Here is a 24,856-nt window from a genome sequence, read left to right on the forward strand (position 1 = left end):
TGTGAGGGAGGAGGTAGTGGGATCCCGGAGGCTCCGGGCAGGCTGGGCTGGGAGGCATCACACAGGTGTATCACCCAGGGGTGGCAAGGGTGGGGCAGCTGTGTGAGAGGAACGGCAAGATCCATGACTCAAGATGGTCTTGGGAGGAGCAGGGAGGGGACCGTCCCAAGGGCCGTGGGGGCTTGGGGTGACTGGGCGGGCTGGTGTGGAGTGGGAGAGAAGCCAGCTTGGGCTCGCAGCATGCTGGTTTCAGAGCATCTCCTGCTCTGACCGTGGGGCACTTTGAAGGCCCGTACAGCTTGGCAGCCCTTTGGCCTTCAAGGTTACTATTATATTATCACCATCATTATTATTTTGAAAATGAAAAAGTCGCTCAGTCGTGTCCGACTCTGTGTGATCCCATGGATCCCGCCAGACTCCTCAGTCCATGGAATTCTCCAAGTAAGAATACTGGAGTGGGTTGCCATTCCCTCCTCCAGGGGATCTTTCCAACCCAGGGATGGAAGCCAGGTCTCCTGCACTGCAGGCAGATTCTTTACCATCTGAGCCACCAGTGAAGCCCCATTATTTTAGGCTGTTCAAAAAATATTAAGGTATACTTTCTATGCAGTAGAATGTGTCTTTGTTAACTGTATGGTTCTGAGTTTTGACAAACACAGACAGTTCATGTAACCACAGTGGAGACACAGGACATTCGGTCACCCTGAAATTCCCTTGTGTGCCACCAGAGTCAGCCCCTCCCCTGCCCCTGGCCCCCAGAGACCACTGACCTGTATCTCTTCCCCTAGTTGGCCTTTTCATGACTATTGTGTCGGAAGAACTGCAGCCTTTGGTGTCTGGCTTCCTTTGGCTGGTGTGGTGCATTCGCCATGCAGCCCAGTTCTATCAGTAATGATAGCCAGTGTTATGAATTCGTGGAAGCTAACACAATATATCATGAAGGACTCTCTGCTGGGAGTCAGGAAACTTAGGTTTGAATCTCCATTTCCTGCTGCTTATAACCACCTACTTACACGGGGCAAATCAGGGCCTCAGTTTCCTATCTGGGAAACACGGGGTTGGGTGGGTGTTCTTGGGGGCTCTTTAGCCAAGCCTCAGGGTTTCCTTGGTGGCTCAGATAGTTAAGAATCTGTCTACAATGCAGGAGAACCAGGTTTGATCCCTGGATCGGGAAGATCCCCTGGAGACACGAATGGCAACCCACTCTAGTGTTCTTGCCTGAAGAATCCCATAGACAGAGGAGCCTGATGGACTACAGTTCACGGGGTCACAGGGAGTCAGACACAACTGAATGACTAACCCTTTCACTTTCACTTTAGCCAGATTTCAAATTCTGTGATCCGGGGAGACTCAGAGAGCCCTCAGAGAGAACCTCACGGTGACGGGAACCCTGGAGAATGTTCCCAAATGTCCCTATCATTATCTTTAAATGAGGGAGCTCGGCAAGCCTGAAAAAATGTATTCCATCCTTAAGACACCACACACACACACGTACACATGCAAACACATAATTTGTGAAACCTAGAAAAAACAATTCTGATTCCACCTCAATTACTGCCTATTTCAGGCCGATGTGCTCTAGCTTTGCAATGTTTTTATAATTGCTACACTTCTTCCATATCCATTAAATGCTGGAAAGCCCGACAGCCCTCCCCGGTCTTCGATTATTTTTCTTAAACTCCCAGTAGCTTTAAGCCCCATATCTTCCTGTTCCAGGTGGCTTCAGGGTGGAAGTGTGGGGGGTGGCTTTGTGATTGGAAGGGGGCCCTTATGGCAAAACCACGTAGCGTCCGTTCATTCATTCGCTCACTCACTCGTAAGCACTGGTGCCGTGTTGTCTACGTCTGGCACCTGCTGGCACAGCGTCCACATATCTGTTCCGTGTCAGCCCACACTCCCTCCTTAAGAAGCTCCAGACGGGCAGGACTCAGTCTGTTTTGCTCACTGCTGTTCCTGGTGCCCAGCACACAACAGCACACCGTAAACACGTGCTGCTTACAGCAACGAATGAATGGTTGAGTTCCTTCTGTGAAGTGGAGGTGATCATTAGCATCATTTCGTAGATAAGGAAGCTGTGGCTTTGGTCACTTGCCCAGGATTGCACAGCTGGTAAATGGCACAGCAAAGAACACGCCACATCTGCCTGACTTTGTTGGGGGAACCTGTGATGGGGTCAGAAGATGCTGTTGTAAGGACTGGCTGAAGGCTGGCCTGGGTAAGTGAAGGCGGGTCCTCTCTTCTTGCTAGCTGTGTGGCTGCTGGTACATGAGCCAAGAGTGACCAATAGACCTCCGGGCATTGGGCTGAGGGCCAGGGGGCCTCCCTGCATGAGTCAGTTGCCTGGGAGGTCAGGACTCATGGGAGTAGGTGATGAAGAGGGGGGTGGGTGAGCTGCCCACAAGCCCAGCTGTGATAATGCAAGACAGCTGCTGGAGGGGGGCCGGATGATGCCATGGTGGGCTCTAGGATATGCGTCCCCTAGACCAGAGCTTCTCAGGTGTTTATGTACAGGGGCTCTAAAGACTCAGATTCTGACTCAGTAGGTACAGGGCTGGGCTCAGGAGGCCGATGCTGTGAGTCTGAGGACCAGCCTTGAGCAAAACCACAGCATCCTCGACAGATGTGGGAGTGAGCAGGCCCCAAGCTGCCCTTCGCTTTGGGCAGGTCTGGGAGGCATTGCCGCTGGTAAGAAGTTCTGCTGGACAGCAGGGCTGGGGAGGGAAGAGGGGGAGAGGTCAGGAGGGGGAGAGGACTGAAGCAGGTGCTGTCCCTTCGATGTCCCCTTCCACCTCTTACAAAGGAAAGAAGTGTTGGGGTGGAGGGGTGGTAGAAAACAAGAGGATATGGAGGAAGGTCCTCCAGGGGCCAGGGCTTGAAGCATGTGTGGGCTCTAGATGAGAGCCCTGGACGCCTGCTCTGAACAGGCCTTCTAGGTGCTGGGGTGGCCCAGTAAGACCTGGCCATGCCTTCCTGTAGCTAATGGGGGCTACAGGAGGGAGTAAAGACTACAGGGCAGGGAGGCAGTGATGGACAGGAGCAGTGCGAGGTGCTTTGCCAGGAAGGGTTGTGGTGAACAGGTCACAGGGAGGCCTGAGTCAGGGAGCTTCATTCTCATGCCAATCAGAACATCCTGGAGGGCAGCTCAAGGTCAGTGACTAGGACCAGGGCCTTGGGCTCGGGCTCAGCGAAGCAGGGGTTAAGCAGGGGGAGACCCTGGTAGCTTCAGGCAGGAACACTTGGGGAAAAGGCTCAACAGGACCACACTGAAGACTGCCTTCATCTCCAGGGAGGCTCCAGGGCACTGCGACCCTAGGATGTGTTAGCTATCTAGGTAGGGGGCCACGGGGTGGGGGGGATTGTGACCTGAAAGGGGTGGGAGAATGAAGGCCCCTTAGCTGTGACTTGATATGACAGCAGATAGGGCCTGAATGCACTGACTCGGGGCAGGCAAATTGGGGCCCTAAGAGGGAGGCAGGCTGGCTCAACCCAGCTCGCTGGCATCATTTCATTCCTGTCCTATAATTGAATTGGCGCCCAAGACTCCTCCCAGGTAAGCAGCAGTGTTTGCCTTGAGCTATAAACAAACGACAAAGACCTTTTTCTTTTCTTTTCTTCCTTCCTTCCTTCTTTGTTTCTTTCTTTCTCTCTTTCTCCCTTTCTTTCCTTTTCTCTCTCTCTCTTTCTTTCCTTCCCCCGGGGCAAAGAAGGAAAGCTAGTGAGGAAGATTCTGGGCACACCAGATGAAAAAGCATGAAGTCTCTGGTTTGGGAGGAAAGCCTCAGCGTGGAGGAAAGCCGCCCTGGGAGCTGCTCTGCCGTCAGGATGACCTTCAGGGCGAGAATCACACGTGTAACACGTGACGGCTGCAGAAATTGTTGAAAAGCAGTTGACCAAAATGGGAGACCAAAAGAGAACAGGAGCCTCAGAGAATCTGAAGTGGAAATTCAGAAAGTGGGCAACAGGTGGTGGGGGAGGGGCCAGATCAGAAAGGCAGCGCGAGAAGGGGAGTTGGGGCAAGGTCCAGGCACCCATGGGCCCACGGGGGGGGGGGGGGGGGAGTCCTTGTAAGACCCAGACCAGGATGAATCAGAAAGTTGAGTGTATAGAAATAAAGGAGCGGAGAGGGAGGGGGAAGGGGACAGGCACAGTGGGGCGGGAGGGCTCAGGTTCAGTTGGGGGGGCCTCTCTAGAGCAAGTTTGTGCAGAGGCCTGGAGGAAGCTAGGGAGGAGCCTGGGGATGACAGGAGGCAGAGCTTCCAAACTGGATTTGTTGCTTGCCTTTGGCTCAAGAGTGAGAAAAGCAGAGATGAATCTTGGTTCTCCTTGCAGGTTGCTGAAGTGATACATTGGGAAAGAAAGCAGGACTTTGAAGGAGATATTAGGCCTGAGATCAAAGAGAAGGCACGTTTGGCAGGAAGCTGGACTTGGAAATGGTCCTTTGTGACCGGTGCTGAGCCTACCAGAGTACCCTGGAAGGCTGAATACGAATTCCAGTGACAATTCCTTGAACAACGACTTAACAATAACAGTATCTAATCCTAACAACTGTCTCTTTAGAAGTGAGAACAATAGAACACAGGGAGACAGGGATGCTCTCAGGGCCAGGAGGCTGCGGCATTCCTCTGGGACTACATGCCTCCCACTGAGCCTCCTTCAGCATTGCATCCTAGCAGCCCGGGACACACACACAGGACAGAGGTGGGTTAGACACAGGGACAAATTCCTTTGCAGGATAAAACAGATGGCGACAGATCAAGTGTGGACAGCACTCCTTTTCCCAATAATGCAACAGAAATCAGTGGAATTAATTTTAAACCTGGGACCGAGACAGTGGTATAGAGAGGGTAAAGGCATTTCTTTTTCACAGGACAGCACTTAAATGCCAGAGAATGGTGGGACATCGATATGAATGCAACTCTATCCATCTATCCATCCATTACCTAGCTATCCACCATCTATCTATCCATCCATCTGGTCTATCTGTCTATCCATCTATCCTTCCACCCACCTATCTATCCATCATCCATCCATCCACCGACCTATCCATCATCCATCTAGCTATCCATCCATTTATCCATCTGCCTATCTATCCATCCATCCATCTGGCTACCTATATAGATGGGTTGACCAAAAAGTTCATTTAGGTTTTTCTGTAGGATCAATCGATCTATCTATCTATCCATCTATCCATCCATCCACATTACACATAACCTGCAACATGAAGGAGGAGAAAGTCAGAGGCTAAAAAACCAAACCAAATATTCTTGCTGGGGAAAAAATGGTTAGTGACAAGCATAAGGGAGAAGAGGTCAAAGCACCATGGAACTGTGTCCCTGTGGGCTAAGGAGGAAGGAAAAGGCCAGATGGAAGGACTCCAGGTGTCTCCTGCAGGTTGTGGTAGGCACATAGGAGGGCAGAGAAACTTCAGGTAATGGAAGTTAAAAAAATTAAACCTTTTACTTTAGATTTATGGAAAAGTTGCAGACATTGGAATTTCTAAAGCAGCTCCTCAAGGAACTAAAGAGCTTCAGGTACAACAGTTAGGAGTTCAATATTTGGAGGTCCTCACACTTCAGTGGGGCTTCCCAGGTGGCGCTAGTGGTAAAGAACCCACCTGCCAATGCAGGAGGCATAAGAGATGCAGGTTTGATCCTTGGGTTGCGAAGATCCTCTGGAGGAGGGTATGGCAACCTGCTCCAGTATTCTTGCCTGGAGAATCCCGTGGACAGAGGAGTCCGGTGGGCTATGGTCCATAGGGTTGCAAAGAGCGGACGTGACTGAAGCAACTGAGCAGGCACACATGCATGCATGTAGCGGAGAAGCATAAAGCAAGATGAAGGAAGACTCTCAGGTGTAGAGCAGGACTTCCCCTCTTGTTCTGGGATTGCTGCTAAGCCCAAACACGGTTTAGTTCTATTGAAATTTCTGCTGTAGCTTGCATTGGCCAGCCAGCCGCCATGGGGGATTACTGAAGGAGGTATGCCTCCCCCCGGCATCCTACCTTTATAGAACAAGAGGAAGGACTTCCCTGGTGGCACAGAGAATAAGAATCTACCTGCCAAGGCAGGGAACACTGGTTTGGTCCCTGGTCCAGGAAGATCACTCATGCTGAGGGGCAACTAAACCCATGTGCCACAACTCATGAGTCAGAGCTCTAGAGCCTGTGAGCTACAACTATTGATCCAGCATGCTACAACTACTGAAGCCCATGCTCCAGAGCCCTTGCTCCACAACAAGAGAAGCCACCACAACGAGAGGGGGTTGCCCCTGCTCCCTCCTCCACCCCTAGGAAGGGAGGAGGGTGTTGAGGTGGCTCCAGGCCAGGTCTCCGATCCCCCATCTCCCATTTCCCATCCCAACAGTCTAGCCTGTGCTAGAAGAAAGGAAAAGAAACTTTGAACAGTGTGAGTTTAAACTTTGGAAAACATGAACATGGTTGAAATGGGCAAAGGATATGAAGAGGTAGCTCACAGAAAATACAAATCCTTAACAATCCATGAGAGATTTTCAACCCCAAGTCTCATAAGAGGAGAGGAACTCCAAACCACACTGAGAAATTTTTTTTTTGCACTTATTACATTAGCAAAGAATCAAAACTTTGAAAAGTGATTGGTGAAGCTGAAGAACCAGAGGCATCTCCCTCCTGAATTGTCACTGGTAGGATTTTACCTTGATTCCATCCCAGTGAAGGCAGTTTGGAACCCTCTATCAAGGTAAACACCTACCATCTTACTTGGGTTTCTCTTACCTTGGACATGGGGTATCTCTTCACGGCTGCTCCAGCAAAGCGCAGCCATGAAGAGATACCCCACGTCCAAGGTAAGAGAAACCCAAGTAAGACGGTAGGTGTTGCAAGAGGGCATCAGAGGGCAGACACACTGAAACCATAATCACAGAAAACTAGTCAATCTAATCACACTAGGACCACAGCCTTGTCTAACTCAATGAAACTAAGCCATGCCCTGTGGGGCCACCCAAGATGGGCAGGCCATGGTGGAGAGGTCTGACAGAATGTGGTCCACTGGAGAAGGGAATGGCAAACCACTTCAGTATTCTTGCCTTGAGAACCCCATGAACAGTATGAGAAGGCAAAATGATAGGATACTGAAAGAGCAACTCCCCAGGTCAGTAGGTGCCCAATATGCTACTGGAGATCAGTGGAGAAATAACCCCAGAAAGAATGAAGGGATGGAGCCAAAGCAAAAACAATACCCAGTTGAGGATGTGACTGGTGATTGAAGCAAGGTCTGATGCTGTAAAGAGCAATATTGCATAGGAACCTGGAATATTAGGTCCATGAATCAAGGCAAATTGGAAATGGTCAAACAGGAGATGGCAAGAGTGAATGTCGACATTCTAGGAATCAGAAAACTAAAATGGACTGGAATGGGTGAACTTAACTCAGATGACCATTATATCTATGACTGTGGGCAGGAATCCCTTAGAAGAAATGGAGTAGCCATCACGGTCAACAAAAGAGTCCAAAATGCAGTACTTGGATGCAATCTAAAAAATGACAGAATGATCTCTGTTCGTTTCCAAGGCAAACCATTTAATATCACAGTAATCCAAGTCTATGCCCCAACCAGTAACGCTTAAGAAGCTGAAGTTGAATGGTTCTATGAAGACCTACAAGACCTTTTAGAACTAACACCCAAAAAAAGATGTCCTTTTCATTATAGGGGACTGGAATGCAAAACTAGGAAGTCAAGAAACACCTGGAGTAATGTGCAAATTTGGCCTTGGAATACAGAATAAAGCAGGGCAAAGGCTAATAGACTTTTGCCAAGAGAATGCACTGGTCATAGCAAACACCCTCTTCCAACAACACAACAGAAGACTCTGCACATGGACATCACCAGATGGTCAACACTAAAATCAGATTGATTATATTCTTTGCAGCCAAAGATGGAGAAGCGCTATACAATCAGCAAAAACAAGACCAGAAGCCGACTGTGGCTCAGATCATGAACTCCTTAGTGCCAAATTCAGACTTAAATTGAAGAAAGTAGGGAAAACTACTAGAGCATTCAGGTATGACCTAAATCAAATCCCTTATGATTATACAGTGGAAGTGAGAAATAGATTTAAGGGACTAGATCTGATCGATAGAGTGCCTGATGAACTATGGACTGAAGTTCGTGACATTGTACAGGAGACAGGGATCAAGACCATCCCCATGGAAAAGAAATGCAAAAAAGCAAAATGGTTGTCTGGGGAGGCCTTACAAATAGCTGTGAAAAGAAGAGAAGCGAAAAGCAAAGGAGAAAAGGAAAGATATAAGCATCTGAATGCAGAGTTCCAAAGAATAGCAGGAAGAGATAAGAAAGCCTTCCTCAGCAATCAATGCAAAGAAATAGAGGAAAACAACAGAATGGGAAAGACTAGAGATCTCTTCAAGAAAATTAGAGATACCAAGGGAACATTTCATGCAAAGATGGGCTCAATAAAGGACAGAAATGGTATGGACCTAACAGAAGCAGAAGATATTAAGAAGAGGTGGCAAGAATACACAGAAGAAGTGTACAAAAAAGATCTTCACAACCCAGATAATAACGATGGTGTGATCACTCACCTAGAGCCAGACATCCTGGAATGTGAAGTCAAGTGGGCCTTAGGAAGCATCACTATGAACAAAGCTAGTGGAGGTGATGAATTCCAGTTGAGCTATTTCAAATCCTGAAAGATGATGCTGTGAAAGTGCTGCACTCAATATGCCAGGAAATTTGGGAAACTCAGCAGTGGCCACAGGACTGGAAAAGGTCAGTTTTCATTCCAATCCCAAAGAAAGGCAATGCCAAAGAATGCTCAAACTACCACACAATTGCACTCATCTTACACACTAGTAAAGTAATGCTCAAATTCTCCAAGCCAGGCTTCAGCAATACGTGAACCATGAACTTCCAGATGTTCAAGCTGGTTTTAGAAAAGGCAGAGGAACCAGAGATCAAATTGCCAACATCTGCTGGATCATGGAAAAAGCAAGAGAGTTCCAGAAAAACATCTATTTCTGCTTTATTGACTATGCCAAAGCCTTTGAGTGTGTGGATCACAATAAACTGTGGGAAATTCTGAAAGAGATGGGAATACCAGACCTCCTGACCTGCCTCTTGAGAAACCTATATGCAGGTCAGGAAGCAACAGTTAGAACTGGACATGGAACAATAGACTGGTTCCAAATAGGAAAAGGAGTACATCAAGGCTGTATATTGTCACCCTGCTTATTTAACTTATATGCAGAGTACATCATGAGAAATGCTGGGCTGGAAGAAGCACAAGCTGGAATCAAGATTTCCAGGAGAAATATCAATAACCTGATATGCAGACGATACCACCCTTATGGCAGAAAGTGAAGGGAACTAAAGAGCCTCTTGATGAAAGTGAAAGAGGAGAGTGAAAAAGTTGGCTTAAAGATCAACATTCAGAAAACGAAGATCATGGCATCTGGTCCCATCACTTCATGGGAAATAGATGGGGAAACAGTGGAAACAGTGTCAGACTTTATTTTTGGGGGCTCCAAAATCACTGCAGATGGTGGCTGCAGCCATGAAATTAAAAGACGCTTACTCCTTGGAAGGAAAGCTATGACCAACCTAGACAGCATATTAAAAAGCAGAGACATTACTTTGCCAACAAAGGTCCGTCTATTCAAGGCTATGGTTTTTTCAATAGTCACATATGGATGTGAGAGTTGGACTGTGAAGAAAGCTGAGCGCTGAAGAAGGGATGCTTTTGAACTGTGGTGTTGGAGAAGACTCTTGAGAGTCCCTTGGACTGCAAGAAGATCCATCCAGTCCATTCTAAAGGAGATCAGCCCTGGGTATTCTTTGGAAGGAACGATGCTGAAGCTGAAACTCCAGTACTTTGGCCACCTCATGCGAAGAGTTGACTCATTGGAAAAGACCCTGATGCTGGGAGAGATTGGGGGCAGGAGGAAAAGGGGATGACAGAGGATGAGATGGCTGGATGGCATCACTGACTCGATGGACGTGAGTCTGAGTGAACTCCGGGAGTTGGTGATGGACAGGGAGGCCTGGCGTGCTGCGATTCATGGGGTCGCAAAGAGTTGGACACGACTGAGCGACTGAACTGAACTGATCAAGGTAAAAAGTGTATATACTTTAACCCAGCAATTCCATCTGCAGGAATTTGCTCTGTGGATCTGCCTGCAGATGTGGGAAGTGGCCTGTGTACTTGTGACTCAGTGTAGCTTTGTCTGGGAGAAACAGATTGAATTTGCTACAATTTTAATTAGGAACTGATCACACTGTTCAGTTTGGTTCAGTTCAGTGTCCTCTTTCGTCCCCTTCTCCTCCTGCCCCCAATCCCTCCCAGCATAAGGGTGTTTTCCAATGAGTCAGCTCTTCGCATGAGGTGGCCAAAGTACTGGAGTTTCAGCTTTTGCATCATTCCTTCCAAAGAACACCCAGGGTTGATCTCCTTTAGAATGGACTGGTTGGATTTCTTTGCAGTCCAAGGGACTCTCAAGAGTCTTCTCCAACACCACAGTTCAAAAGCATCCATTCTTCAGCGCTCAGCTTTCTTCACAGTCCAACTCTCACATCTATACGTGACCACTGGAAAAACCATAGCCTTGAGTAGATAGACCTTTGTTGGCCAAGTAATGTCTCTGCTTTTCAATATGCTATCTAGGTTGGTCATAACTTTCCTTCCAAGGAGTAAGCGTCTTTTAATTTCATGGCTGCAGTCACCATCTGCAGTGATTTTGGAGCCCCAAAAAATAAAGTCTGACACTGTTTCCACTGTTTCCCCATCTATTTCCCATGAAGTGATGGGACCAGATGCCATGATTTTCGTTTTCTGAATGTTGAGCTTTAGGCCAACTTTTTCACTCTCCTCTTTCACTTTCATCAGGAGGCCTTTTAGTTCCTCTTCACTAAGCCCCTAATTAAAAGAGTCTCAGAGTAATTTAATAGAACAGAGGCAGTTTCATAATCAATAGGCGGTCTTAATGCAATATAGCTTACCAGTGGGTTAGCAACACAATTAAACACAAGTCTCCAGAAAAAAACCTTCAGAAATAAGACTAGAAGGAAAAGTCATCATGAAAAAGGGCACCAAGCACGTCTCGAATGCAGCGGTGCTGAAAAGTCAAGGCAGGATGCCGTGCTCATCTTTATTAACTTGTTTCTTGGGGGCTTAGCCAAAGCAATGAGACATAAAACAAATATTGTCAGAAAGGAAGATGAAATAAACTGCAATTTGCAGATGATTTGAATGCCTAGAAAGCCCCAAGAACCAATGGAAACTATAGGAATTATAAAGAATTCAGCCCAGGGCCAGAATAGGATAGATTGACTTCATGTCAACAACAAGAAAATAGTGAATTCCCAATCACAGTAGAAACAAAATCAGAAAATGTAGGCTAATTGCATAAATAAATATAACCTATGTAAAGGAAGAATGTGGGAAATGGAAGAAACTGACATCTTTAGTAAAGTATGAGTTTTGTTTTTTTTTTTTAAAGAAAAGCATTGGTTTTTCTTGGATGGGAAAATGGAAAATTAAAAACATGTCAATTCTTACCATGTTAATATAGAGTTTTAGTGCCATTCCACCTAACAAATTCCAATTTAAAAGCTTTTATTGGAGTATTTTCATAAAATGAATATGAAGTTCATAGGCAAGATTGGCAGATAGGCAAGATTAGCTCAAATTTTGAAAAATATAGGTAATAGAGTCACTTTTCCTAAATATCATAAAATGCTGCAATAATAAAAGGTGTGTGGTAATGGAACAAGGGAGTCGTCAACAAAACAGAATGCCAGCTCAGGAATGAGCACTTACCTACTAAAGTGTTGTTTTATAGAAGAGGTATCACAGATACAAAAAAATGGAGGGATTATAAAACCAGACAAAAGTGTCACAAGAAAGGAAAAATATACACCAATATCTCTTATTAATATAAATGAAAGAGACCTGAATGCAAGACTAGCAAACTGATACATTAAAAAGATTATACACCATAACCAAGTAGAATTTATCCCAGAAATGCACAGTGGTTTTAACACACAAAAATTGATTAATATAACGCATTATACCAATGAAACAAAGGACAAAACTACATGATATCTCCATTATTTGGCATCAGTTAGCACTTGACAAAATCCAGTAATCCTTCATGATAAAAATAGCCAACAAAACAGATAAAAGAAGAAAATTTCCTCTGCTTGATAAAGGGCATCTATGAAAATTCCACATCTAATATCACACTTATTAAAGACTAGATGTTTTCTTATAAATCAGAAGGAAGATAAGAATGCCCACTCCCACCACTACTGTTCAACATTGCACTGGAGGGTTGCACCAGAGAAATTGGTCAATAAAAATAAATAAAAGATACTCAAATTGGAAAGGAAGGTGTAAAACTCTACTTGCAGATGACATGTGTGTTTAGAAAATCCTAAGGAATTCCCTAAGAAAACTTTTGGGAATAAATTCAGCAAGATCTCATGATATAAGATCAACATACAAAAATCCACTGTATTTTTACACAGTAAGAATGAACATACCAGAAATGAAATTTTAAAAAAAGAATGTCACTTATAATATGATCAAAAATATTCAAAAATACAAATTTAACAAAGCAGTAAAAATTTTACATTCTGAAAACTATAAAATATTGTTGAAAGAAATTAAGGAAGACCTAAATAAATGGAAAGACATTCTATTTTCATGGACGAGAAGATTTACTATTTAGGTGGTGTGTGTGAGCATGCTAAATCGCTTCAGTAGTGTCTGACTCTTTATGACGCCAGAGGCTGTTGTCCGCCAGGCTCTTCTGTCCATGGGATTTTCTGGCAAGAATTCTGGAGTGAGTTGCCATTTTCTCCTCCAGGGCTTCCCTAGTGCCTCAGACAGTAAAGAATCTGTCTGCTATGTAGGAGATCCGGGTTCAGTCCCTGGGTTGGGAAGATCCCCTAGGAAGGCAACCCACTCCAGTATTCTTGCCTGGAGAATTCCAAGGACAGAGGAGCCTGGTGGGTCACACTCAACTGGGTTGCAAAGAGCTGGACACGAATAAGCATCTAACACACACACATACACACACACACCCCTCCAGGGGATCTTCCCAATCCAGGGATCGAAATCGTGTCTCTTTCGTCTCCTGCCTTGGCAGTTGGGTTCTTTACCACAAGCGCCACCTGGGAAGCCCCTATTAAGGTAGTATTGTTCCCCAAATTTATCTAGATATTCAACACAATCCAAATCAACATCCCAGCTGGCTTCTTTGCAGAAATTAATAAACTGATTTTAAAATTTATGTGGAAATTCAAGGACCCATGCCAAAACAATCTTGAAAAAGAATAAAGTTGGACTTAACATGTTCTGATTTCAAAAGTTACTACAAAGCAACAGTAATCGAGATAGTGTGTGGTACTAAAACAGGAAAGGGTCAGTGACTCATTCTCCTTCATTCAGGGATAAAAATCGACCAGTTGCTCAGGAGAAATTATGAATACTAAGGGATTTCCCTCAAGGGTTTTTATGGTATCCTTTTTCACTTTTCAAATTTGTTTATGTATTTTTGGCTGTGCTGGGTCTTTGTTGCTGCACTCAGGCTTTATTTGCAGCGAGTCGGGACTGCTCTCTAGCTGCGGTGCAGGGGCTTCTCATCGTGGTGGTTTCTCTTGTTGGGGAGCACAGACTCTAGGTGCATGGGCTTCAGTAGTTGTGGCTCTTGGGCTTAGTTGCTCTGCGGCATGTGGAATCTTCCTGGGCCAGGGATCGAACCTGTGTCCTCCGCATTGGCAGGTAGATTCTTAACCACTGGACCAGGAGGGAAGCCCCGGGGTAGACTTTAGAGGCCTTTTGGAAGGAGACATGGACTGGCCCTCCTCCCTTTGGTGGAATGTTGGAGGGATTATCTTGAGCTGGAGTAAGTACCCAGAGGTGGTGCGTCTGGTTATCTGTTAGCTTCCCATACAGAACAGGGGAGGAGGTTGGGGAGAGCTGACATTCTTAAAGGAAACGGCAGGGGATAGCTTCCCTCCTGGAGGGCCCAGATTATCCTCATAAAGAACACTGCTCTGAATCTCCCCACAGCCCACAGGCAGACAGACCACGGAGCCACACAGCTGCATTCTCTGGTTGTCCCCACTGTCCTGAAGCATCTTGCCTGGAAAATTCCTTGGCAGGTAAGGCAAAATTCTTCTGCTGGCTTCCAACCCACCCCCCACCCCAACCCAGAGTCAAACATCCACAGAATGCCTCTCCTTGTGCAATCTGATTTCCTGGTGTCTCCTCCAAGATAAACTGTTTGTGAAGGTAACTGAATGAAGCAGCTTGTTCTCGGGAAATATTACCTATAAACCAGGGGCAAAATGGGAGCAGCAGCGTTGACCCAAGATGACAGTGTTGGTTTTAGACGTGTGGACCTATGGCTCCTTTCTGGTTTTAATTAGTCAGCCCATCCTGTCTTCATTGAGGCCACTTTTAGGTTGAAGTCATAAAACCTTATTGGCCGAGGATCAAAGAACGCTCAACGTTTCACTCTCTGTAACCCGGAGCGGAACCCTAGGTCATCCCGAAGTGAGTTCAACCAATTACTAGGCTGTACAACGAAACGGGAGGCGATGCTTCTATTTTATCTTGTCATCTACTTAAATACATTTTTTTTAATCTAAGTATAGTAGAATACAGAAAGTGCCCGTATTCTAAGTATAGAGGCTGACTACTTACCTCTGTAACCACACCCAGGCCTCTGAAACTCTCTGCCGTTTCCTCCCCAGCCCCCGAGGGGAGTCTCTGACTTCAAACAGCAAGGACTAGCTTTGCCTGTTTTGGTCCTTTGTGTGAATGGACTCATTCACAACGTTCTCTCCTGTCTGACTTCTTCCTGTGACACTGGGCCCTGGGGACCCATCCATGTTGTTTCACGTCGCGGGGACACTTCGCTCTCAGGGCTCTGTGGTTCTCACGATACAGGGGCCTCAGAGTCACCTAGACGGTTAAATACAGATTCTGGGGGCTCCACCCTGGAGCTTTCAGGCACAGGAGGTCAGGGGTGGGGCCTGAGAATCTGTGTTTCCAACAAGTTCTCAGCGTTTGCTGTGGCTGGTGTGGAGACCACATCTGGAGAACCACCCCTCCAGTCTGGCAAGGCCCATTTTGCCTTGGAAAAGGACATCATTGTTGCATCTGGAAGCCTAACCAGAGAGCCCGGGGAGGGATGAGAGAGCGTGGAGGCCAGAGCTGGCGTCCTCAGGGGTCGCTGGTTGTTAGCCAGGGTGAGAGAGAGGATTAAGACCCTCTCCTGTCTGCTCCAGGTGGGGACTGCTGCGGTTCATGACTCTCGATTTATGAGCTGGGCACACCTAAGCCAGGGCTTTCTGGCTCCTCAAGGCATGGGTGGATACGGTGGAGATTTCCAGACCGTAAGCTGGTCAGACACTGGCCAGAGGCCCCAGCCTCCAGCCACACACAGCACTGGTCAGCTCACTCCCTCGCCCACCCCTGCCACTGCCGACTGGACCCTGGCCGCCTCAGCCTCAGAGGGGCCTTAGGTGAGGGCTGTCCTTCTCCGTCTTCCCTCTAACATCTGGCCGCCTCCTCATTTGAGACATGAATGGACGAGGGCCCGAGAGCCCAGCCTCCCTCCCTGCTCACGGGTCGAGTCTACTCCCATTCCAAACTCCTCCTTGTCCTTCTCTTCTGCTGCCCCTCTCTCAGAATTTTATCTACTTCCAGGGTCTTCATTCCCAGAGGCACCAGATCTGATAGCCCGAGGCTCCTCCTGGAATCACCGTGCTGCTCCCCACAGGTGGACCCCCAGCCGCAAGTCCTGCCTGGGGCTGGGAAGGGCCATGCCTGCAGGATAGGAGGAGACTCCTGGTCACCCAGGCTGCCCCATCCTGGTCTCTGAAGAGCTCAGGACTCAGGCTTGAAGTCTTAGGAGGGTAGCGGTGACCTGGGTCAGGAAATACTGACCGAACTGAGACATCAACTCAATGGGCATGAGTTTGAGCGAACTCCGGGAGATGGTGAAGGACAGGAAGGCCTGGCACGCTGCAGTTCATAGGGTCACAAAGAGTTGGACACGACTGAGTGACTGAACAACAACTGAGACGCTTCTGGAGGAGAAATGCCCAGAGCTGCAGACACGAGGTCCTCGCTCTCAGAGGAGCTCAGGCATGGTTTTGATACCAGCACTTTGACTCATTTGCTCCTCCTACACAACCCTGGGGAGGGAGGGCACCATTGTTAGTCCAATCCTGGAGCTTGGAGAAACTCAGTGACTTGTCCAAAGTCACACAGCTGGGAAGTGCCTGAGATGGGATTTGAATGCTGGTCTTGCTGGTCCCACTGGGAGGAGAGGGGGTGAGCACAGGAGAGGGTGGAGAGGTGCCCTGGGAGGTGGAGCACGTAGGAAGTCAGAGAGGACCAGGGAGAGAGTGTGGAGCAGGGCATGAGGCATGGGGGTGTCTGGGGGGCCGGGCCAGCAGGCTCCTGTAGACACTCACGTCTTTTGAGCACCCCTCTCCTTCCATGTGGGGAGGCTTTGCGGGGAGCCCTGGGCAGTTTGGGTGCAAAGATCCAAGCCAGGTATGAGGGTGTCTTCCCCTAAGTGGCTGTGGCCCTATTTGCTGACTTCTCATGGTGGCTACTACCAGCTCACTTTGTGCACACCCCAGCTAGTGTTCAGCGGTCTAAGACTGAAGCTTCAGGGCCTCCGGAGTCCTGGCATGGCTCCGGGGATGGGCCCCTGACACACCCTTGACCCTCTCAACTCACCATCTGGAGGGCAATGGTGCTCTCCAGGCTCCCATGGAGTGAAACTGGCCAGTGGAGTCCTGGGTGGGCTGCGTCCGCTCACACCTGTGTCTGCCCCATGCTGGGCCCCGGGCTGTGAGATAGCAGAGGCCCCTCACTCAGGGCCCCAGAAAGCTGGCAGGAGGGAACTGCCTAACATCCTCTGTCATCCCAAACATGAGCTCGCCTTTCCTCTGGCTTTGCTTTCCTTCTGGAAGCGTCTTTCATTTGTGCACTGAAAGTACAAGAATTAAATGGGATTATGGCTCCTGGCATGGCATCAACACCCAGAACGATACTCCCAGGTGTGCTTTTTACTCTTTGCAAGCTAAATGAATGAGCCACTTGTTTAACTCGTTTTTACATTTGGGTGTTAAAAAGACTCCAAGATTATAAAATGGATATAATGGTCGACATAAAAAAACAGGTATGGACTTTGAAAACAAAACAGCTCTAGGGTCCATGAGAGCCTTGTTTCTGTCCCAGTGAGAGGAATCTATGCCTCATCTCTGGGGGCTGGCTGGTGGCAGCTCCCGAGAGTCCCGTCCCCTCTGGGCACCACGGGGACAGCAGCCCTTCTCAGCTGGTGGGGGAAGGACAGGGCGCAACCTATTTTCTCAAAGTGAAGGGAGAGCCAGCTGCTGCAGAGTTGTCCCGTTGCTAAGAGAATTTTACCTACTCTGTGGACACTGACCCTCTGTCCCATCGCCCCCACCACCAGACAGGCTGTGAGCGATAGGAGAGAGTGAGCTGGGGACAGGGCCACTCCTTCTGGGGTGAGTGGCCTCCGTCAGCCACCGCCCTTGGCAAGCTCCTGCCTGCCTGTGGGCCAAGGTCGGGGACCAGCCAGAGGGAGGCAGGCCAGGGCGGCTGAGCTCCCAGGCACAGTGCAAAACAGACTGTGTGAAGGTGGGCAATGTCATCTCAGTAGCCAGACAGGGATCTTCATGTTCAGGAAGCTGCCCTCCTTACACTGGGACTCTGTTGGATTCTAGAAGTGGGGCCTTTTGCACAGTGGAGCTGCCGTGAACTCATGTACCCACCCAAATCCTAGAGGAGTTATAAAAAGGCCTGCCTGCTAAAAATGACAAGACCTGGTGATGTCTTAGTCAGCCAGGGCTGCCTTAACAAAATACAGTAGACTTGAGGCTTAAACAACAGAACGGTTCTGGAGTCTAAAGTCCTATATAAAGATAGTCGGCTTCTGGGGTTTTGGTGAGGGCTGTCTTCCTGGCCAGCAGATGGCCACCTTCCTGATATGTCCTCACATGGCCTTTCCTGGGTTGTGCATGAAGAAGGAGAGACAGGGAGAGAGAGAGGAAGAGGGGTGAGAGAAATGATGGTGAGGGGGGAGAAGGAGAGAGAAAACTATATTCTTCCTCTTCTTATAAAGCTACTAACCCCATCAGACTGAGGCTGAAGCTGAAGCGTCAATGCTTTGGCCACCTGATGCGAAGAACAGACTCATTAGAAAAGACCCTGATGCTGGGAAAGATTGAAGGCGGGAGGAGAAGGGGACGACAGAGGATGAGATGGTTGGATGGCATCACCAACTCAATGGACATGAGTTTATGCAAACTCCAGGAGATAGTGGAGGACAGAGGAGCCTGGAGTGCTGCAGTCCATGGGGTCTCAAAGAGTCAGACACGACTTAGCCACTGAACAACAACAACCACCACCCCATCAGAAGGGCCCCACCCTCATGATCTACTAACCCTAATACTTAGCTAATATTAGGATTAATTATTAACCATAAATATTAACCCTAATATTTCCCAAAGGCCTCATCTCCAAATGCCATTACATTGCAGGTTTGGACTTTGACATGTGAACCTTGGAAGGACATGAATACTCAGTTTATAGTACTTGGCAAAGGAATGAAAATGGTACTTGCATTTCTGGTTGGGTAAATCTCGATCTCAACCTGATTTCTCAAAATGGTTCTGTGGAGCAGGGATTTGTAGAGAAGGCAGCCATCCTTCCTTCTTCCTGCTCCAGAGTCCTTCCTATGGTGTTTGCTTGGTACATCCTCAGCCCTGGACGGGGAGGACCCTGAGTGGGAGGGGAGGACCACTGCCCCCAGCCTCTGCTTCTGGCCATCGCTGACCAGAACAGGGTGGGCCTTTGACCCCAGAGAGTGGACCTCTGACCCAGGAGGAGTCAAGCCAGAGGCTGGGCTGAGCCAATCAGACTCCCTCTCCCAGAGATAAGGACTAAGATGGAGATCAGGCCAGTAGGCAGGGGCTCTGGGCTGGATGGCCATGGGGGTGGGGGAAGCATTTTGAATTAGCCATAATTGGCCATGTATGTGTGTAGCTGGTGTGGATGGACAGACACACACACACACACACACACACACACACACACAGAGGGAGGGAGAAATAACTTTCCCATTTCTTATTCCTGGTTAACCATCAGCAAGCTGGGGTGTTTGTTTTGTTCATGTATTTTTCCCATAAAATCTCTTAAAACCTTTTCTTATCCCACCCTGAGGGGGTTCTTGTGCATTATTTCCCAGTTCTTCAAATTTGGCCTTTCCTATTTATGTAGATCTAAGTTTTCACACTGACTTTAGGACGAGAGTTAAACTGGTCAGCTGTGTCCTTGGCGGTTCTGTCTACCCACCCACTGAGCACGGCTGTGGTCCCCCTGTGTTCAGCCCTGGCTCTTGAGACAGACGGGGTCTCCTCACAGATGTGGGCCCCAGAGGCCGGCAAGAGGGAATCTCCTGACATCCCTCATCAGCCCAACTCTGCTCCGCCTCGGGCTTCTCTTTCTCTCTGATGCCTTCTGTCATCTCTGCAGTGCTGGTACCATCCCAGGGCCTTCGCCCGCCTCGCAGCGTGGCCCCGGGATCTCCCCACAGCCCTGTGGGTAGCAGGGAGGTGAGGCAGGCCCTGAGAAAGGTTTACCAGGGAGGTTAGGTCAACTGAGGCACATGGAGGCGTGGGCTGTTGGAATCGGGACCGGCAGAGTGTGCCTGAGCCTTGAAGGTGGACCAAGAGGGACGTGGGGACAGCCAAAGAGAACAGGCTGATGGAGGAGGTGAAAGGCCACGAGCCGTGGGGGCAGCCGGGCAGAGGGGCTGGGGTTTCTGTTTCCGCTGGGGTGAGTAATTCAAGAAGGAGGTATTTAAAAAAGCAGACAACCTAGCAGAGTCATTGAGGGACTATGATTTCTTTGAATTGTCTCTCATTCAAAACATTCATGAGATTTGGATGAATCTACACAGTCCCTCCCTGCTGTTTACAGATGCAGGAGATTTGAATCAGTAGCTGATTCTAAGAGGTACAGCAGTCAAACATGCAAAAAAAGCAATAGTTTCGTGTTCTGTATCTTTAGGAGAAATCCAATTAGCACATCAAAGCTGCGATTTCATAGGTATTAATGCTGAGGATGAAAATAGAGAATTCAATGTAAAGCCAGTCTGCAGACAGTATTAACGGCACAGATGGTACATGGATATGTTAAGAATTTTACATGTGGAAAGTAAGTGATTGACATTCCAGAAACACTGAAATGACTTGGATGAACCAGACATCACCTGGTTCCTTGCTCTTTGAACTGAGGCTTTCTTCCCTCACTCTAAGCCAGCAGTTCCAAAAACGTGGTCCTCTCTGAGCAGCAGCTGCAGCATCTGGGAGATTTTAAGACATGCAGATTCCTGGCCCCACCCCAGACCTTCCAGAAGCCCAGGCAGGGAAGAAGGTGTCTTGTGGGAGGGGACAGCTGGGCTGTAACAAGCTCCCCCAGGGGTTCAGGTGAAGCCCTGCTCCACCTCAGCGAGTCTGGAAGTCGAGAATCGAGTGCAGCAGTGCATGTCTGTGGAGTCCACCCAAGTGGATGGTCTCCTCCAGGCAGACCAGGGTCCATAGGGCTAAGGACACAGGCTCAGACCCGCACCAGACGGAAGAACTCCCAGGCCCTCTCGCCAAGACCGCAGTCATGGGCCCAGGCCACTCTAGACCTCTGACCCCAAATGAAGGCCTGGGCAGTTTGTTACAGGTAACGTTCTTTCCATTCACAGGCCATCACCCTCTCGGGGAGTTGGAAAGCGCTTCACCAGTCTCTCATTCTAAAGATGAGGAAGCCAAGACTCTGCCAGCAGAGCTGCTCAGGGGCACACAGATGAGGCTCAGCTTCTCCCCTGGCTTCCCAAGCGTCAACCTGCATGCAAAGCCTCCTTTCCTACAAGGAATGGCAGGTCAGGTGCATGTGGACCACCTTTTCCTGTCCCTTTGACATGACAGACATTACTAATCAATCACAGCACTTTCCCCCTCTAAGCCAAGATTGGACTTGTCTTCAGTAGATTCACCGCAGATGGTGACTGCAGCCATGAAATTAAAAGACACTTGCTCCTTGGAGGAAAAGTCATGACCAACATAGACAGCATATTAACAAGCAGAGACATTACTTTGCCAACAAAGGTCTGTCTAGTCAAGGCTATAGTTTTTCCAGTAGTCATGTGCGGATATGAGAGTTGGACTATAAAGAAAGCTGAGTGCTGAAGAATTGATGCTTTTGAACTGTGGTGTATCTAGGACCTGTGAATTTGTTACCTTATATGGCAAAAGGGTCTTTGCAGATGTGATTAAGAATCTTGAGATACGGAGATTATCCTGTATTACCTAAGTGTGTTAGTTGCTCAGTTGTGTCCGACTCTTCGCAACCCCATGGACTATAGCCCACCAGGCTATAGACACCAGGCTCTGTCCACGAGATTCTCCAGGCATGAATACTGGAGTGGGTTGCTATGCCCTCTTCCAACCCAGGGATCCAACCACGTCTCTTATGTCTCCTGCATTGGCAGGCAGTTTCTTTACCACCAGTGCCAGTGGGGCAAAGAGCCCTTGCTTGATAACAGTATTAGAAGTCCTAGCCACAGGAATTAGATGACAAAAAGAAATAGAGGGAATCTAAACCTATAAAAGGAATCCAAAGAAGTAAAACTATTACGTTTACAGATGACATGATGCTATACATAGAAAATCCTAAATACACCAGAAAAAACTACTAGAAGTGAGTGAACTCAGTTGAGTTGCAGGATTCAAAATTAATACACAGAAATCTGTTGCATTTCTATACACAGCAAACTATCAGAGAAATTAAGAAAATAATCCCTTTATAATTGCATCAAAAAGAATAAAGTATCTAGGGATAAACTCAGATGGCAAAGAAGCTGCCTCAATGCAGGAGACTTGGGTTTAATCCCTGGGTCAGGAAGATCTCCTGGAGAAGGCAATGGCTACCCACTCCAGTATTCTTGCCTGGAGAACTCCATGGACAGAGGAACCTGGCAGGCTACAGTCCATGGGGCACAAAGAGTTGGACATGACTGAGCAACTATCACCTTCACTTTTAAGGAGATAAAAGACCTGTACTTGGAAAACTATAGGATGTTGGTAAAATAAATTGAAGATGACACAAACAGATGGAAAAATATACTGTGTTCATGGGTTAGAAGAATGAATATTGTTAAAATGACCATACTAACTAAGGCAAGCTACAGATTCAATGCAAAATACCAATGACTATTTTTTTTCATAGAACTAGAACAAATAATTCTAAAATTTGTATGGAAACATGAAGACCCCCAAATAACCAAAACGATCTTGAGAAGGAAGAACAAAGCAGGAGGTATCATGCTCCCTGATTTCAAACTCTACTACAAAGCTGTGGTAATTAAAACATTATAGTATTGCGGCCAAAACAGACACAGATGAAGGGAACAGAATAGAGAGCTCAGAAATGAACCCACATTTGTACGGGCAATTAATCCACAGTAAAAGAGACAAGAGTATACAATGGGGAAAAGAGAACCTCTTCAGTGAATGGTTTTGGGAAAACCAGACAGCTACATGCAAAAGAATCACACTGGACTACTCTCTCATACCACACACATAAATAAATTCCAAATGGATTAAAGACTTAACTGTAAGACCTGAAACCAGAAAACTTCCAGAAGAAGTCATAGACAGCCAGCCCTTTTGCATCGGGCTTAGTAATATTTCTTTGGATATGTCTCCTCTGGCAAGGGAAACAAAAATAAATAAATGGGACTACATCTTTTGCATATAGAAGGAAACTATTGAGAAAATGAAAATGCCATCTGCTGTATGGGAGAAGATATTTCCAAATGATATATCCTACAAGGGGTTAAGATACAAACTGTACAAAGAATTCACACAACTCAACACCAAAAAAAAAAAACCTGATTTAAAAATGGGCAGATGATCTGAATAGACATCTGTCCAAAAAAGACAGATGACCAACAGACTCTTGCCAAGATGCTCAACATCACTAACCACCATCAGCGAAAGGCAAATCAAAACTGCAACACGATACCACCTGTCAAATGTCTGTTATCAAGAAGACAACAAGTAACAGTGATGGGGAGGCTGTGGAGGAGAATCCTGTGCACTGTTGGTGGGACTGTAAAAGGGTGCGGCCACTGTGGGAAACATTAGGATGGTTCCTCAAAAAATTAAAAATGGAACTACCATACTATCCACAATCCACTCCTGGGTGTTCATATGAAGGAAGTAAAAGCACTAATTCTAATATGCACCCCTATGTTCATTGCAGCCAAGACATGGATGCAACCTAAGTACCTAGATAAATGGATAGAGAATATTTGGTACACACACACACACACACACACACACATACACACAATGGAATATTCAGTTCAATTCAGTTCATTTCAGTCGCTCAGTCGTGTCCGACTCTTTGCGACCCCATGAATCACAGCACGCCAGGCCTCCTTGTCCATCACCAACTCCCGGAGTTCACCCAGACTCACGTCCATCGAGTCAGTGATGCCATCCAGCCATCTCATCCTCTGTTGTCCCCTTCTCCTCCTGCCCCCAATCCCTCCCAGCATTACTCAGCCACAAAAAAGAATGAAATCTTGCCATTTGCAACAATATAGATGGACTTAGAGGGTATTATTATGCTAAGTGAAATAAGTCAAAAGAGAAAAAAACAATAATGTATGATTTCATTACATGTGGAAGCTATGAAACAAAACTAATGAACAAATGCAACAAAACAGAAACAGAGTATAAATACAGAAGACAAAGGGGTGGTTGCCAGAGATGAGGGGAGTAAGGAAGGAAAGAAATAGCAGAGTAAGATTAAGAGATACAAATTTCCAGTTGCAAGATAAATGAATCACAGATATGAAAGGTACAGTGTGGGGAATATAGCAATAACTATATAATACCTTTGTATGATGACATATTTTAACTAGATTTCTTGTGATGATCATGTTGAAATGTATAGAAATATCCAACTATGTTGTGTAACAAGAATTAACATAGCATTGTAGATCAATTACATTTCAAAAGCAAATGAACAAGCAAACTCATAGAAAAGGAGAACAGGTGTGTGGTTATCAGAGGTAAAGGGTGTGGAGAGGAGGAATTGGATGAAGGCATTGAAAAGGTACAAATGTCCAGTTATAAGGTGCAAGGTACAACATGATAAATAGAACAACTGCTGTGTGTTATGTATGAAAGTTGTTAAAGAGCAAATCCTGAGTTCTCATCACAAGGAAAACTATTGTTTATTCTGTTTCTTTAATGCCGTATCTATATGAGATGAGAGATGATTACCAGACTTACTGTGGTCATCACTTCATGATGTATCTCTATGCTGTCCACCTTGAACTTACACGGTGCCGCCTGTAAATTATATCTCAATAAAATTGGAAGGAAAACATTTTTGGAGCATTAGGCTTTTGCCAGAAACAATGCCTTTGCTCACCAAGAAATGTTTACTGGAGGAAAATAATCGTTGCATCCAACATGCTGACACGTCGAGGGAGACTTTGCTGGTGTGTGGTCTTCCCAGCTGACCACAGGCAGGCGCGAATGGTGTGGTCAAGGAAGGGAGGTCCTCAAAGCTGGACAAGCTCAGAGCCTGTGAGGAAGACTGGGTCAAGTCTTCGAAGAAAGCCTGTTCTCTTTATGTCTGAGGGTTCTCGGGTACACCCTCCCGTTTTGTTCTCAGTTCTCTCACTATTGTGAGCTGACAAATTCTCTTCCTATTTTTTTTTTCTGGCTGTTTCGCATGGTTT

At 47.0% G+C, this 24,856-nt stretch overlaps 1 protein-coding gene and 1 long non-coding RNA gene across 5 annotated transcripts in view; one reads left to right on the forward strand and one right to left on the reverse strand.

The window, feature by feature from the left end:
• The window catches only part of NGEF (neuronal guanine nucleotide exchange factor), a 128,035-nt gene that overhangs the window by 96,886 nt on the left and 6,293 nt on the right, over positions 1-24,856 (reverse strand). The window lies entirely within an intron of this gene.
• LOC123334179 lies at positions 1,269-18,154 on the forward strand. The gene is made up of 3 exons (XR_006552010.2): positions 1,269-2,215; positions 14,068-14,159; positions 15,712-18,154. It is a non-coding gene; the product is annotated as an uncharacterized LOC123334179 (long non-coding RNA).

Source organism: Bubalus bubalis, chromosome 6 (genome assembly GCF_019923935.1).
Source record: "Bubalus bubalis isolate 160015118507 breed Murrah chromosome 6, NDDB_SH_1, whole genome shotgun sequence".
NCBI classification, from domain to species: domain Eukaryota; kingdom Metazoa; phylum Chordata; class Mammalia; order Artiodactyla; family Bovidae; genus Bubalus; species Bubalus bubalis.